Raw genomic sequence first — 14,654 nt, 5'->3', positions numbered from 1 at the left:
TGGCCTCTCATTCTAGAATGCCCCAGAAGGGGAAACATCCACTCCATGTCTACCCCCTTTAGCATCTTATATACCTCAATTAGATCTCCTTTCATCGTTCTAAACTCTAGCGAGTATAGACCTAAACTGCTCAATCTCTCCTCAAAAGTCAAGCCCCGCATCTCTGGAATCAATCTAGTGAACCTCCTTTGAACCACCTCTAATGCAACCACATCCTTCCTCAAGTAAGGGGACCAAAACTGCACAGAACTTCAGATGCGGACTCACCAATGCCCTGCACAGTTGCAACAACACTTCCCTATTTTTATACTCTATTCCTTTAGCAATAAATGCCAAAATTCCATTTGCCTTCCTTATTACCTGCTGTACCTGTATACTAGCTTTCAGCAATTCATGCACAAGGACACCCAAATCCTTCTGCATTGAAGCATTCTGAAGTTTCTCTCCATTTAAAAAGTAAGTCACCTTTTTATTCTTCCAACCAAAATGGATAACCTTACACTTATCCATGTTAAACTCCATCTGCCAAATTTTGGCCCATTCACCTAACCTGTCTATGTCCATTTGTAAATTTCTTATTTCTTCATTGCAACTTACTTTCCCACCTATTTTAGTGTCATCTGCAAATTTAGCTATAGTGCCTTCTATCCCTGAATTCAAGTCATTAATATAGATTGTAAATAGTTGGGGCCCAAGGACTGAACCCTGTGGCACCCCACTAGTTACAGCTTGCCATCCAGAAAAAGACCCATTTATCCCAACTCTCTGCTTTCTGTTGGTTAGTCAATCCTCTATCCAAGCTAATGTATTACCCCTAACTCTGTGTGATCTTACCTTGTGTATTAATCTTTTGTGCGGCACCTTATCAAAGGCCTTCTGGAAGTCCAGATATACTACATCTACAGGATCCCCATTATCTACTTTGCTTGTCACATCTTCAAAGAACTCTAGCAAATTAGTCAAACACAGTTTACTCTTCATAAAACCATGCTGACTCTGATGGATTGCATTTTGACTTTCCAAATGTCCCATTACTATTTCCTTAATGGATTCCAACAATTTCCCAATGACAGACATTAAACTAACTGGTCTATAGTTTTCTACTTTCTGCCTTTCCCTCTTTTTGAATAACAGCGTTATATTAGCATTTTTCCAATCCACTGGAACCTTTCCAGAATCCAGGGAATTTTGGAATATTATAGCCAATGTATCCACTATCTCTGCTGCCACTTCCGTTACGACTCTGGGATGTAGGCCATCAGGTCCAGGGGACTTGTCGCCCTCTAATCCCAATAGTTTGCTCAGTATTTTTTCTCTAGTGATGGTGATTGTTCTAAGTTTCTCTTTCTCTATATCCTCTGCACTACCTGTTACTGTTGGGATGGTACTAGTGTCCTCCACCTGTGAAAACTGAGGCAAAATATTGATTAAGCATCCCTGCCATTTCTGCATTCCCCAATATTAACTCCCCAGTCTCGTCCTCCAGGGGACCAACATTCACTTTAGCTACTCTCTTTCCTTTTATATACTTGTAGAAGCTTTTATGTTAGTCACTAATCTATCCTCATCTTCTCTCTTTGTCCCTCTTATTTCTTTTTTTTTAAGATCTCCTCTGCACCTTCTGTATTCAGTTTGGTTCTCTGCTGTTTTATGAATTTTATATTTCTCACGAGAGTCCTTCCTCTGTTTAATTATGATCGCTATATCCTGAGTCATCCAGTGTGCTCTAGATTTGGATGTTTTCCTTTCCACCTTGAGGGAATAAGTCCAGTTTGTGCCTGAATTGTCTCATTTTTGAAGGCCTCGCATTGTTCAAATACTATTTCACCTACCAAGTTTTGATTCTAATCACCTGGCCCCTAATCACTTTTCAACCCACTGAAATTAGGCCTTCTCCAGTTAAAAATGATTGTGCTGGATTTTTCCTTGTTTTTGTCCATAACTATTTTTCACCATTTATACCTTTTAAATTATTTAGCTGACAGTTTATATGTTATGATTGCTGCTGTCCAAATTCTCCCCCAGTGAAACATGCTCCACATACCCCACTTCATTCTCCAGAGTTAGATCCAGCACTGTGTCCTTCCACATCAGGCTAGAAACACACTGATCGAGAACATTTACTCTTACAGATTTTGGGAATTCCTCCTCCATTTCGTCCCTTACACTGTTACTACCTCCATCAAGAAGGGTAATTGAAGTTTCCCATTGTCACCATTCTATAATTCTTGCATCTTTATGTAATTTACTAGGAAATTTGCAACTCCATCTCTCCTACTCTTTGGTTGTCTATGGTATATGCCTAGAAGTGCAATAGCTCGTATACTCTTCCTTACTTCTGACCAAATAGGTCCTACCTTTGACACATTAACTGTAGTAAACCTTTGCAGAAGAGTAATAGTTTCTTATGATAATTATGCCACACCCTTTTTTCTCCTTTCCGATTGCTCCTAAATACTTGGAGCCAGGAAATCTGCCCCTTCTTTGAGATAAGTATCCCTTATTTCCACAGTATCATAGTGTCATGTGGCCTGCAGCTCACCAACTTTAATTTACCACATTAACTGCATTGCACATGCATTCCAAACACGTTGCAAACTACCTTTGATCATTTCTATTTAAGAACCATTCTTTAGTCTAACGCTATTGGTCCCTACCAATTATCTGTGCACCCTGACTTTCTCCTCTAATGTTTCATCCAGGTGAATATATTGCTGCCAGATTAGTTCAAACCTTCCCCTCACAGCACCAGTTAACCACTGGGAGGAGAAAAGTCCCAGCTCTGTTGAGCCGCATCCCATCCAGACCCCTCCTGCCCCAGTACTGATCCCATTATTGTTCTTTTTACATTAGTAATCATAGTTGTCAGATATGGCCTGCATTCTTCTTATCTTTTCCTAATATATTCCACAGTGAGTTCTATTCTTGGTTTACAACTCAATCCTCTATCTGAATTATCTGCAAACATGTCATTAGTTAACTCTTTAGTTAAAGCTCTTCTCATCGGCTGTTAGAGTTCTGCCTGCAACAGAATTTAGATACTGACCTAGTCCTGATTAACTCCTACAGCTACTACCTAATCAGCCCCTACATCATCGCGCACTCGTGCACTAGAGGCCTGTTAAGACCCTTAAGCAAGTAGCTGAAAGCTATTTTTTGCTGCCCATCCAACCTTCTGTTGGTGGGTGGGCAAATAGGCCGGGCAGGCTTCGCATTTTTCATGAAATCTCATCCACGGGCAGGACGAGGTTTCCAGCAGTAAATAAAAAACACAAAAAAAATATTTTAACATAATTTTTAACATGCCCCTCTTCATGTGACTGAGTCACATGTGGGGACATATTTATATAATTTGTAAAATCTTTTTTTGTCATTTTAAAATTTTCCAGCTCCTTGAGGCAGCTCTGCACCTACAGGGAGATTTCAGAGCACGCTTCCCCGTGCATGCGCAGACCTCAGCCCTCGCCCTCCTCCCACCCCGACCCTGGAAGCTCTGAGGCTCTCAGCACATGTTTCATGTTGGCTGACCGTTAATTGGCCAACCAGCGTGAAATCTCGGTCAAGGGTGGCGGTCCGTTTCGCAGCTGTTCCTGGGCCCGAGTTCACCGTGTTCACCCAACAATGGGAAAGTCCTGCCCTAGACCCCTGTTTATAAAGTCCAGGATCCCATGTACTTTATTGACTGCTCTGTGAACCTGCCCCGCCGCCTTCAAAAATGTGTTTACAGACACCCCATGTCCCTCTCTTCCTGGCAGCCGTTTGAAATTGTCCTCTTTCTTCCTAACAAAATGTATCACTTTGCAATTTGCTGCATTAATTTTTTTTGCCATGTGACCCCCCATTCCACCATCCTGTCTATGTCCTCTTGAAGTCTATTACTATCTTCCTCATTTTCAATGCTGCTCTTCCAAGTTTAGTACATTAATATTTGAATATTGAATATGGACTTTAAAAAGGTGCTTGCTAAAGTGCCACAAGATTATATTTGCTGGCAAAATATTAGGATGAATGGCAGCATGGATGACCAAGTTGACTTTTGAGCAGAGAGTAGTGGTGAACGGTTGCTTTGCAGACTGGAGGCAAAAATACAATGGTATTTCCCAGCTGTCGATATAGGACGGTTACTCTCTTTGATATAAATTAATAATCTGGACTTGGACATAAAGGGAATCATTTCAAAGTTTACAGATGAAAGACAGTTGGAAATGTAGTGACCAATGAAGAGGGTAGAAACAAACTTCACAAGGGTATAGACAAACTGGTAAAATTGACAAACACATGGCAGTGAAGGAGGGGCACATAGAGAAATTCAATAGATTGCAATAGATAAGGAGATATTTAGAAAGCAGTGTTTAAAGTAGGAAAGTCACCCCATCAGGATGGGGTATGTGCTACATTGCTGTGGGAAGGTAGTGTGAAGACAGTGGAGCTTTTGGTCATAATCTTTGAACAGAGTTGAGTAAGTGTGGATGAAATGTTTCTATTGGCGGAAATTCACTAGGCAGAGGATGGAGATTTCAAGTGATTGGGAAAAAGCAGAGGCAAGATGAGTAAAATTTGTTTTAAGCAGTGAGTTTTAATGGTCTAGTGCACTCATGTAGTGGTTGATTCAGATTGAATTTCAAAAGGAGTTTTCAATATGTAGTGAAATATACAGGTCTATATAAAAAAAAAGTTGCAATGCTATGGGGAAAGCATGGGGGAGCGGCACTATTTGGATATCTCTTTTAAAGAGCTGCTGCAGACACAGTTAGCCGAACAGCCACCCTCTGAGCTGTAAGATTCTGTAAAATTGGTATCTGCAAATGTGACTAAGAAGCTTTTGGATTGTTGTATAAAGGCTGCTGACTCAATGATGTCCTTTAGGGAAAGCAATCTGCCATCCTTATATGTGGCTCCAGCCCCACACTAATGAGTTGACTGCTTAACTTCCCTTGGAAGTGGATGGGCAAGCTCTTAATTGTATGATGCCACTCTGAAAAAACACTGCCGAGAGCAGTTGGATAAGAAAGCCCACACGCAACTTCATATGTGTCAACCTTGGGCCTGTTCCAGTAGTCGTAAAATAATTCTCACTGAGCCAGAAAGTTGTTACCTTTAAGCTTCATTCCAGGCACTTGAAGAGCTGATCTATGCTGATGCTATTGGGTAGTACTGAGGATGGGCTGCACCACCAGAGACCTGTTGGATGAGATTTTAAATGAAGACACCTTCTGTTCTCTCTGGTGGATGTAAAAAAATCCCATGGCAAAATTCGAGGAAGAATAGGATGTTCTCCCAGGTGTCCTGATCAATTCACCTCTCAATAAGCATCATTTAAGCAGGTTCAACGATCATTTTCTGACAGCAGTGGCCAGAGTAAATCTTCCTCCCTGGGCAAACAGAAATAAAATGATCACTTAAAAGTAACCTAATCACTAAGTTCAGGTAAAAGGTTTGCATTTCCATTGAGGGGTTGATAAGGGGCCTGAAACTTGGGACATTTTTGAAGCTTCTCATGAAAGGTCAGATTGTGCTGACAATCCAAACAATTGGGAAGGTCTAGTGTGGATTTCTCAATTGCCTCATGTGCCCACTCTATAAGACTTCAATAGATTCAGTTGAATCAGACATCTGCCTGAGAGTAAATATTTGTGACACTGGAGGAAGAATCGATTGCCGCAAACCAATGCCAAAAGATCAACCATCCAGAAAAGCACCAAATCTGGCAGTGATTTAGGCCTGGAGAACATGTCGGTTGCTGTGTCTAACACTGGAGTTTAAGAGTTATGTGTCTGTGGTATTTGCACATAGAAGATTTTTACAGTTTATCAACTACAGTGTGTTGGATGTGGAATTGCGAAATAGTGCAGTTGCTGTAACTGGTCCATTGTAGTATTGTCTCCTCCCTTCACCAACACCTTCCATTATTCATTCTTTAACAGCATCTCCCTTTTTAAGATTTTTGGAGACGTTCTTGATGTCAATCCCTGTATTCCCATAACTCCTTAATCTGATTGCCCTGGTCTGAATGCTGCCAGGGACACAGAACTAAGGCCTCTGAGGACAATGTTACTACCAATATTCTCTGTAAATGTGACTTGACAATCCACCTGGTCTTCCTTGACCTCTTTGCGACATTCTTGAGGAATGTCATTCCATCATTCTCCAATGTCCCTCCTCAATGAAGCAATTCAACAGCATCTCTTTAACAAGATATCCTTTCTTCATCTGGTGTGGGCAACCACAATCAAGACCCCTTTCCCCATTGCTGCTGGTTAACATCACCCTCTGATATTGGAGATGTTCCAACTTGGAGACTCATGAAACCCTGATCAACCTGTTCGCTATTGTACTGTGTATGGTGAGTGACACAGCGAGGCATCAGTGAAGGGATATTGATCAATGTGTTACTGAGTACAATGAAAGTGAGGGACACCAAGGGCGGAATCGGTGGTGCCCGCTCATGTCAGGCGTGTTCAGTGGCATGAGAGGACAACATGGGAAGAAGGACAAAAATCGGTTTCACGACGTCGTAAAGCCAGTTTGTGATCGTCCGCTCAGCCCATTGTTTCCCACCATCATACGCCGGGAACCTCACTGTAATACATCAGCATATCATTATAATGCTAGCTTGCCGGAGTCATCTCCCCCGCCAGATTGTCCACCCATGTTGGCGTGATTGCATGGCAACAAGTTTCACAACAGCATATAAAAGGTCTGCCCTTGGCAGGCTGCACTCTTAGTGCACAGTAACGTTGTGCAGCACTCGCCCGTTGGACTTCAAGGTGCCCCCTTGTTCTGGATTCATCCACACTCATCCTTTTGATGTCCACCTTGTCAAAGTCATTCAGAATCTTGGATACTTCAATCAAATCACCCCTCACTCTTCTAAATTCCAGTGGGAGCAAGCCCAGCCTGTCCAACCTTTCCTCATAAGACAATATGCTCATTCCATATAGTCACTGATGGAGGCACTCACAGCCCCTTGCAATGTCATCATCCCGATTTGGACCAGTCTCCCCCATGGTTCAAGCTAACAGTGCAGCCTTACAGTGTGGGTTAGGAGAATGCCTGCGCCTGACTGAGACCACAGCATGCAGTCTAATGGGCAAAGCTGCCGCCAATCGATCAGATGGAGTGGGGCAGAGGTGGGTGGTGTTTCGGGCAGCCATGCAGTGCACTAAACTCTGGCCAGTGGTGGCCAGCACTCTCCGGGATATGGTAAGAGGCCTTCAGACTTAACCAGGACAGGTTCTTAGTACACCCAAGCTAACCCACGTGTCTCTCTTTCATCCTGCAGGAGGAGTACATGAGAACCATGGATAAAAGCAAAATACTGTGGATGCTGGAAACCTAGAACAAAAACAAAAATACCTGGAAAAACTCAGCAGGCCTGACAGCATCTGCGGAGAGAGATACAGTTGACGTTTCAAGTCCAGATGACCCTTCATCAAAACTAAGACATATAGAAATGAGATGAAATATAAGCTGGTAGAGGGGGGTGGGACAGGTAGAGCTCGATAGGGGGCCAGTGACAGGTGGAGGCCAAGAAGAGATTGCCAAAGATGTCATAGACAAAAGGACAAAGGGGTGTTGATGTTAGTGATATTATCTAAAGGATGTGCTAATGGGGACATAAGGGTAGCAAGCAGGACAAGGTAGTGGCAGGTGGCCCTAGTGGGGGTAGGGTGGGGGGAAGGGATCAAAATGGGCTAAAAGGTGGAGATGAAACAATAGGTCAAAATAAATTTTAAAATAGGAGAAAAAAGAAAAATATATTTGTCAAAACATTATAAATTATTGGAAAAAGGGGGATCAGAAAGCCTAGTGAGCTAGCTATATGCCTCATGGCTTACAGAGAGTGAAGATGACAGAGAAGAGGTCGACTGACACATCTGGCTGCTCAGGGGGAGGAGCAGCACCCTCTGGAAGAAGGGCCTCCCACACACACCGCTGAGGAACCACAGAGAGCCATCACTGGTCAGCGCCTAGCTAGAATCAGGGTCTATAGACACTGTCAGGAAGATACAATAATTCTTATAATATTATTGGAATTTATTGTAAAATAGAGTAATAGTGGGGTGTGTGTGTGTGTGTGTGTGTGTGTGTGTGTGTGTGTGTGTGTGTGTGTGTGTGGGTGTGTGTGTGTGTGGCAGTTAGGTTTGAAATGTTAATTAGGCAAACATGGGGAAGTTTAGAAACATAGGTGTCAAGGGAACAATAAACCAGACTAGATTGTTTTCAAAGGAGGGATGAAATGTGTCACCTAGCCAGGTGCAGTTTAGAAACATTGGCCAGAATTTTCCCGTTGGCGTGCGGAGGCGGGCCCCACACTCTGAAGCGTGAAATGACATGCGGTAACGTCGAGCGAGCGTCCCGTTGTCACCGTGCATCATCACGATATTTAGGTGGGCGGGCGCGCGATGTTCTCAGATGGGCGCCTGCCATTAATTAATCAGGTATGTAAGGCCCTTGACGCACCAATTGTCTGCAATTTTTCGGGGACTATGCGATCTTCAGGATGTCGCATGAGCACAAGGTGGGTAGGAGACATTTGTATAAACCACATCCACAGGCAGGATAAGAGGGGTGAGTGGGAGCGCGAAAGGTATATTTAATTGTGAAAGTTACTGCTACTGTGTGAGCAGGAATACTTCAAAACTTATACCAGTTGCTTGGACAGGAGTAACAGCCTTCAGGTCAGGACTCCAGGAGTAAAGATCATTTTTGGGGCCTGCAGGTTTCAGGAAACCTTACCTTAGCCTGGGAATGGGAGTTGTGCTATCCTCTTGAGGCACCTTCTCTGAGGAGGAAAGGAGGACCAGCAGGGGGAGGAGGCCAGGATTCCACCTTCAGCCTCCAGGGGAGCCACCTTTGGGAGGAGTGGTGCAGGCACAAGGGGCACAGGGCTGACAGGAAGTTCAAGGTGGAAGGGGCTACAGAAGATGCCACTATCCTGCTGCCAGGGTATGCAGGCGACGATGCAGCTATCTCAATATGTCTGAGGTGCAGTGCCGAAGGAGGCTCCATCTCTCAAGGGAGACAGTTGTCTCCATCTGTAAGATGATTGGGCCTGAGATCTGCACCAACTGTGTAGGTGGACACCCAATGCCAGCGGCTCTAAAGGCCACAGCTGCCCTCAACTTCTATGTCTTTGGCTCTTTTCAGGGCTTGGTGGGTGATCTTTGCGGAGTTTCCAAATCAGCTGTCCACACTTGTGTCAAGCAGGTGACAGATGCTCTGTTCAGGCATGCATTGACTTTCATCCACTACTGCTGAGACGAGGCCAGCCAGACAGAGCGAGCTAGAGGCTTTGCAGCCATTGCTGGCTTCCCCCATATCCAGGGTGCAATCGACCGCACACATGTGGCCATCAAGACGCCAGCGGGTGAGCCCGGTGCCTTCGTCACCAGGAAGGGCTTCCACTCCAGGAACGTGCAGATAGTGTGTGATCACAGGATGCTGATTCTGCAAGTCTGTGCAAGGTACCCAGGCAGCTCCCACAACGCCTACATCCTCAGACACTCCCAGGTGCCGGGGCTCTTCAATGCTCCAACCTGGCTGGATGGTTGGCTGCTGGGTGACAAAGGCTATCCCCTCAGAAGGTGACTCATGATGCCTCTCTGCTATCCAAGAACAGAAGCTGAGCATCGGTACAATAGGAGCCACGGCACCACAAGGGCTTTGATAGAGAGAACCATCGGTCATCTCAAGATGCGCTTCCGATGCCTGGACCGCTCAGGGGGCGCACTCCAGTACCCCCCAGATCGTGTGTTGCTGATAGTGGCTGCATGCTGCACTCTCCACAATCTTGTGCTGGAAAGGGGCAACGCTGTGGACAAAGAAGATATAGACGCAGTGGCTGCAGCTGCACACGATGAGTCCAGCAGTGAGTCCGAGGTTGAGCATGTACAGGAGAATGCTGAGGGGGTAGACGCTGACCTGGGCATACTCCAGGGAGGCAGGGACACCCGGGGGGCTTTAATCCAAAGAACCTTTAGCTAGCCCACCACAGATGGACTTTCAACCCATGCCAGGGCTGCAGGCTCCATACTTGACACCTGAGTACTAAATCAGCCTGTATACTAAGGCCCTTGTCAATAAAGCTCAATGTCAAACAACTCACTCATAATATCATGGGTTCCCATCCACCTGCAGAAGTAAGGAGTCACCCTGAGCCATGCTCACACATCAAAATTTAATGAGATTGCAAAAGTAACTTCAGAAACCAGTAAAAAAGGTGTTGCACATCACACCAAATCTTAAATGAACGAATATGGGGCAACATAAAAACACCAGTGAGAAACCCGTGGTGCGCCTAAGGTGTCTTAAATTTATGTTTTCGGGTGCTATGTCTAGGCATTGTCGCCTCACTGGCACTGGCATCTAGACAGCCTGCTGACTGTGCTGTCCTGTTGGCCTCGATGACCTTGGTGGCTGTCCTCTGGCCCGTGGAGCCTCTGATGGCCCCGCCTGGGAGGGAGCTGCCACGCCACAGTTGGCTTCTCCCCAGTCGCCCCCGCCTCTTTGGATGCCACGGTCACTGGCAGTGGGGCGGAGGAGCTGCTGCCATCATCTGGAGCGCCCTGAGAGGAGCCCGCAGAGACGACAGGCAGCTACTGCACCAACGTGAGGTTGCTTCGGACCTCCCTGCTCACCCTGGATGGATGGGCACTGAGCTGGGATACTTAATGCCCAGACCATCTCCCACATTGGTACTGATCAGCTGAGGTCAATGCCAATGGGAGGTCTTGCTGGTCCGAGCGCATCCCCAGGAAGCCCTGATTGGTCTCCTGGTGGAGCCTCTCCACAAGAGTCGCCACTCTCTCCATGGAGGAAGCATAGTGCTTGGCCATGAGGCTCATTGCATCGGTGATGCTTCGCGTGGACTCCTCCAGCACGGGCAGCATGCCACGCATTGCCTCATGTATCTCCACCAGATCCTCCCGCATACCCTATTGCACTTCCAGCGTCTGCTGCTTATTGGATGACTCCAGAGGCACATCATCAGCCACTGACCAAGCATGTACCAGGTCCCCAGCAGTCCTCTGACTGCTGGCGCCATGGGCATTCTCAGTCTCCGCCCGCACCTCAAGCGAAGTGCCCTCACCGCTATGCCCCGGGACACTAGCTGAATATCTAATTCCCACCGAGGTGTTAGTATCTGCGCTGGTGCCTGCCTGGTAGAGATGGTGTGACACTGCTGAGTCAATACGTTTTGTGCCCTCAGGTGTGAGAGGCGGCCCCTCTGCCTCCTCCTCCCTGCCCTGCTCCGGGTGATGCTGAAAGGAAGAACAAGGACATTTGATTAGTTACAATGGAGACAAGGTCAATTTGCATCCCTGTCCCCCAGATCAGTACATGCTCATCCTTCTATAAGCAATGGTCAAGTCATGTTGCAAAATTCAATCACTGAGCATTCAGCAGTGCCTTGGCTTCTGGGACACTAATGGTGACTTCAGTGCCTGGCAAACATACCTCCCTGTGGCACCCCAGCCTCACTACCACCAGTGGGCCTGGGCGCATGGCACTTCTCCAGGGCCATGGCCTCCTGCTTGAATCTGGTCACGATGGCCAACTGGGTCTGGCCTCCACCAGTCCACATCCGCTCGTTGGCATTGTGTGCATTCTTTTCCTGCAAAGGAGAGAGGAGCATTGATTAGTCCAGCCTGTCCCTGGGTTCCCATCGCATCCCTGCCACCCTAACCAGAGTGGGACATTGCAGAGCTCCAGTGCTTCATCACCCAGCAGCTGCTGCACACTAACACCAAGCAGCCAGGGCTGACCCTCTCTTGCCCACATGCTGCCTCCATCACATTTGGCACCACACGGCCTAACCTTGCTAAGCAAGGAGGCACAAGCACGTGGAATGCCAAGGCCAGTAGATGGATTGGTGCCCTGCCACCTGGAAGCTCCCCTCCCAGCACCCTGACTTTGACATGCTTCCCAGTTCCAGCACTGTGCCTAGATGCAGATCCTTGAGTTTTCCCCCCATTCTATACTCTGGGTGTCAGTGCTGTGGATGCAGGATCCATCTGAACTCAACCCTCTCAGGCTGAACTAGGCATGGATAATATCTGTTGGCCCACCCAGCGAGGGATCCATGCCATGAAGGATTCAATGCTGTAACTATATTCAGAGTTGCTTGGGGGAGGGTGGCGGGAGTTTGGGGGGGAAAGGGTGATGGCTGCATTAAGTGACATCAGCCAGCATGGTACTCACCCTTCCCGAGAGCAGGAGGTTGTTGAATCTTTTCGGCACTGGTCCCATGTGTAGCACACCACATTATGGGAGCTCACACGCTCGGCCACCTCCTCCCACACACATTTGGTCAGGTGGGGGGTGGGGGGGGGGTGGGTGGTGTGGGGTGCTGGGGGGGGCCTCCGCCTCCTGTCCCTTGGAATCAGGGCCTCCTGCTGCGCTGCCACCTCTTCCAGGAAGGCAGCTAGACACTCATCCGAAAACACTGCTCCACTGGGCTACCCTCCAGACTTGCCTGCTCAACAAAAGCCCTCTGGTGAGCCCCTCTACTGGCCATCATGAGCAGCCTTGCAAAGACCGCTGGGCCTACGTTTAAACAGGTCGCTGAATCCAATTTCGCCATTGGACCCTACAGTCTGTGCACACTCACCGCCGCCAGCCCACTTCCGTTGCCCTTGGGAGTCGAGAAATACACTGGGCAGGTCTTAATTGGCTCGCCCACATAAAATGGCAGTGCAGACCTGATTGCAGGTGACGATCAGGTCCACGCCCACCCATGCCCACTCACAGTCCGCCCGCCCAACCTGGGAAAAATTCTCCCCAGTGTGTTTATTTTTCCCAAAGATTATTGGTAAAACTTAATGCTATAGGAGGTTTTTATTATCAGGAGGTTAATGTCCAAAGGCTTAGTGAAACAATGGGTATTTGCATTGAAAGAGGGAAATATGTATAAAAGAGAGAAGGCTGTTTGAAAAGGAAAGCATTTTAAGACCTTACAAATGTGAAAAGCCTTTAGTATCTATGCTTCAAGCTGCTGTCTTCAAAGGGCTGCAGATAAGAAAACTCACTTTGAATTTGACTTGTTCAGGGTATCCTGTTGCTTTGCCTGGGTCTTTTAAAATCTAAGGGCAGGATTTTTACCTCATCGGGTGTGTGCAGCAGTTGGGCCTGGGAGCTGTTGCGGAACTGACCACCGCCCACAATAGGGCCCCAATCTCGATTTCATGCTGGCTGGCCAATTAACGGTCCACCAGCATGAATCGTGCGCTACAACGCTGAGCACTGCCAGGGTGGGGGTGGGAGGAGGGCGAGCGCAGAAGTTTGTGCATGTGTGCGGGTGCATGCACTGAAAGCTCCCTGAAGGCACAAAGCTGTCTCAGGGAGCTGAAGATTTTTGAAAACATAAATAAGGAATTGAAAAAATGTGAAAAACATGTCCGTGCTCATGTGGCTCTGTCACATAAGTAGGGCCATGTTATAAATGAGATTCAAACATCTTATTTTCAATTCCAGTTGGAAACCTCATCTGGCCTGTGGATGATGTTTCATAAAAAATCCAAAGGCTGCCTGTTCGATTTGCCTGGGGCAGCAAAAAAGTGCATTCAATTATTACTTTAATGCCTTGTTAATTGTCCATGGGTGCGCTGCTGACTCCCACGCGTACCCACCAACCTAAGTATTACACGAGTGTGCAATGATGTTGGGATGCTTGCTCAATGTCACCGTGTGTCACTTTACACTCAAGCAGGTTGGGCATGTGCCTGCCTGCTCAGTGAAAAATCCTGCCCTATGTGTCTTACTGTTGCCTTAACAAAAATGTAACTTGGAGTTGATTGATTAGGGGAATTTAGAAGTTATCATAGTAGTAATTTGTAGATCCATATATGTAATTAAAAATCATTTCTCTTATTACTAAATATTTAATCTAGTTTTGTAAAGCTTATAAGACTTGGTGGTCTTATTACTACTGAATTCAAGGCACGCGTCTCGAAATTTATACAAACTGCAAAAGACGTTGTGGTAGTTGTTTCAAGTTTCCCTTTGGGATTTGAAAAACTCAGCATTTACCATTGGCTGTGTCATAATGGAAATTGGAGGCTCTTTGCGGGATATATGTGAAATTCCTTGATTGGGTTGGAATTGGTGAATCTTAAGGTAATGAGTATGGGAAGCACTTTGAATTCAGGAGTTGGAGTAAGGTTTTTTGTAGTGCTGAGACTGCAATAAGGCTTTGGCAGTTGCTCAGACTTGTCTGGTAGTTGAAGTTATAACTTTGGCTGGTTTACAAAAGGTAACTAAAATTAAGTTACTGGAATTGGCAGATAAATTACAATTGGGGTTACCTGCAGGAGCTAAGAAAGCAGATATAATTGAAAGTATGGCTCGGCATTTAAAGTTGGAAGCGATACCTGGCACTAGTGAGTCACAGCTGGAGGCAGCGAGACTTCAGTTAGAAATGAAGAGGCTTGAATTTGAACAAGCAAACGAAATGAGGAAACTTGAGCTAGAGGCAGAAGAGAAAGAAAAAAGATGAGCATTTCAAAGGGAACAGTTAGAAAGACGGAAGAGGTAGAGAGGGAAAGAGATTTAGCTTAAAGTGGAGGCAGTTAAAAAAGAGACACCAGTTTGTGAAGAAGGACTTTTTTTCCGACCAGTGGGGAGATGTTTAAACTTGTACAAGCTCTTCCAAT

This window comes from Carcharodon carcharias, chromosome 5, assembly GCF_017639515.1.
Source record: "Carcharodon carcharias isolate sCarCar2 chromosome 5, sCarCar2.pri, whole genome shotgun sequence".
Classification (NCBI taxonomy): Eukaryota; Metazoa; Chordata; class Chondrichthyes; order Lamniformes; family Lamnidae; genus Carcharodon; species Carcharodon carcharias.
This window is presented reverse-complemented; position numbering follows the sequence as displayed.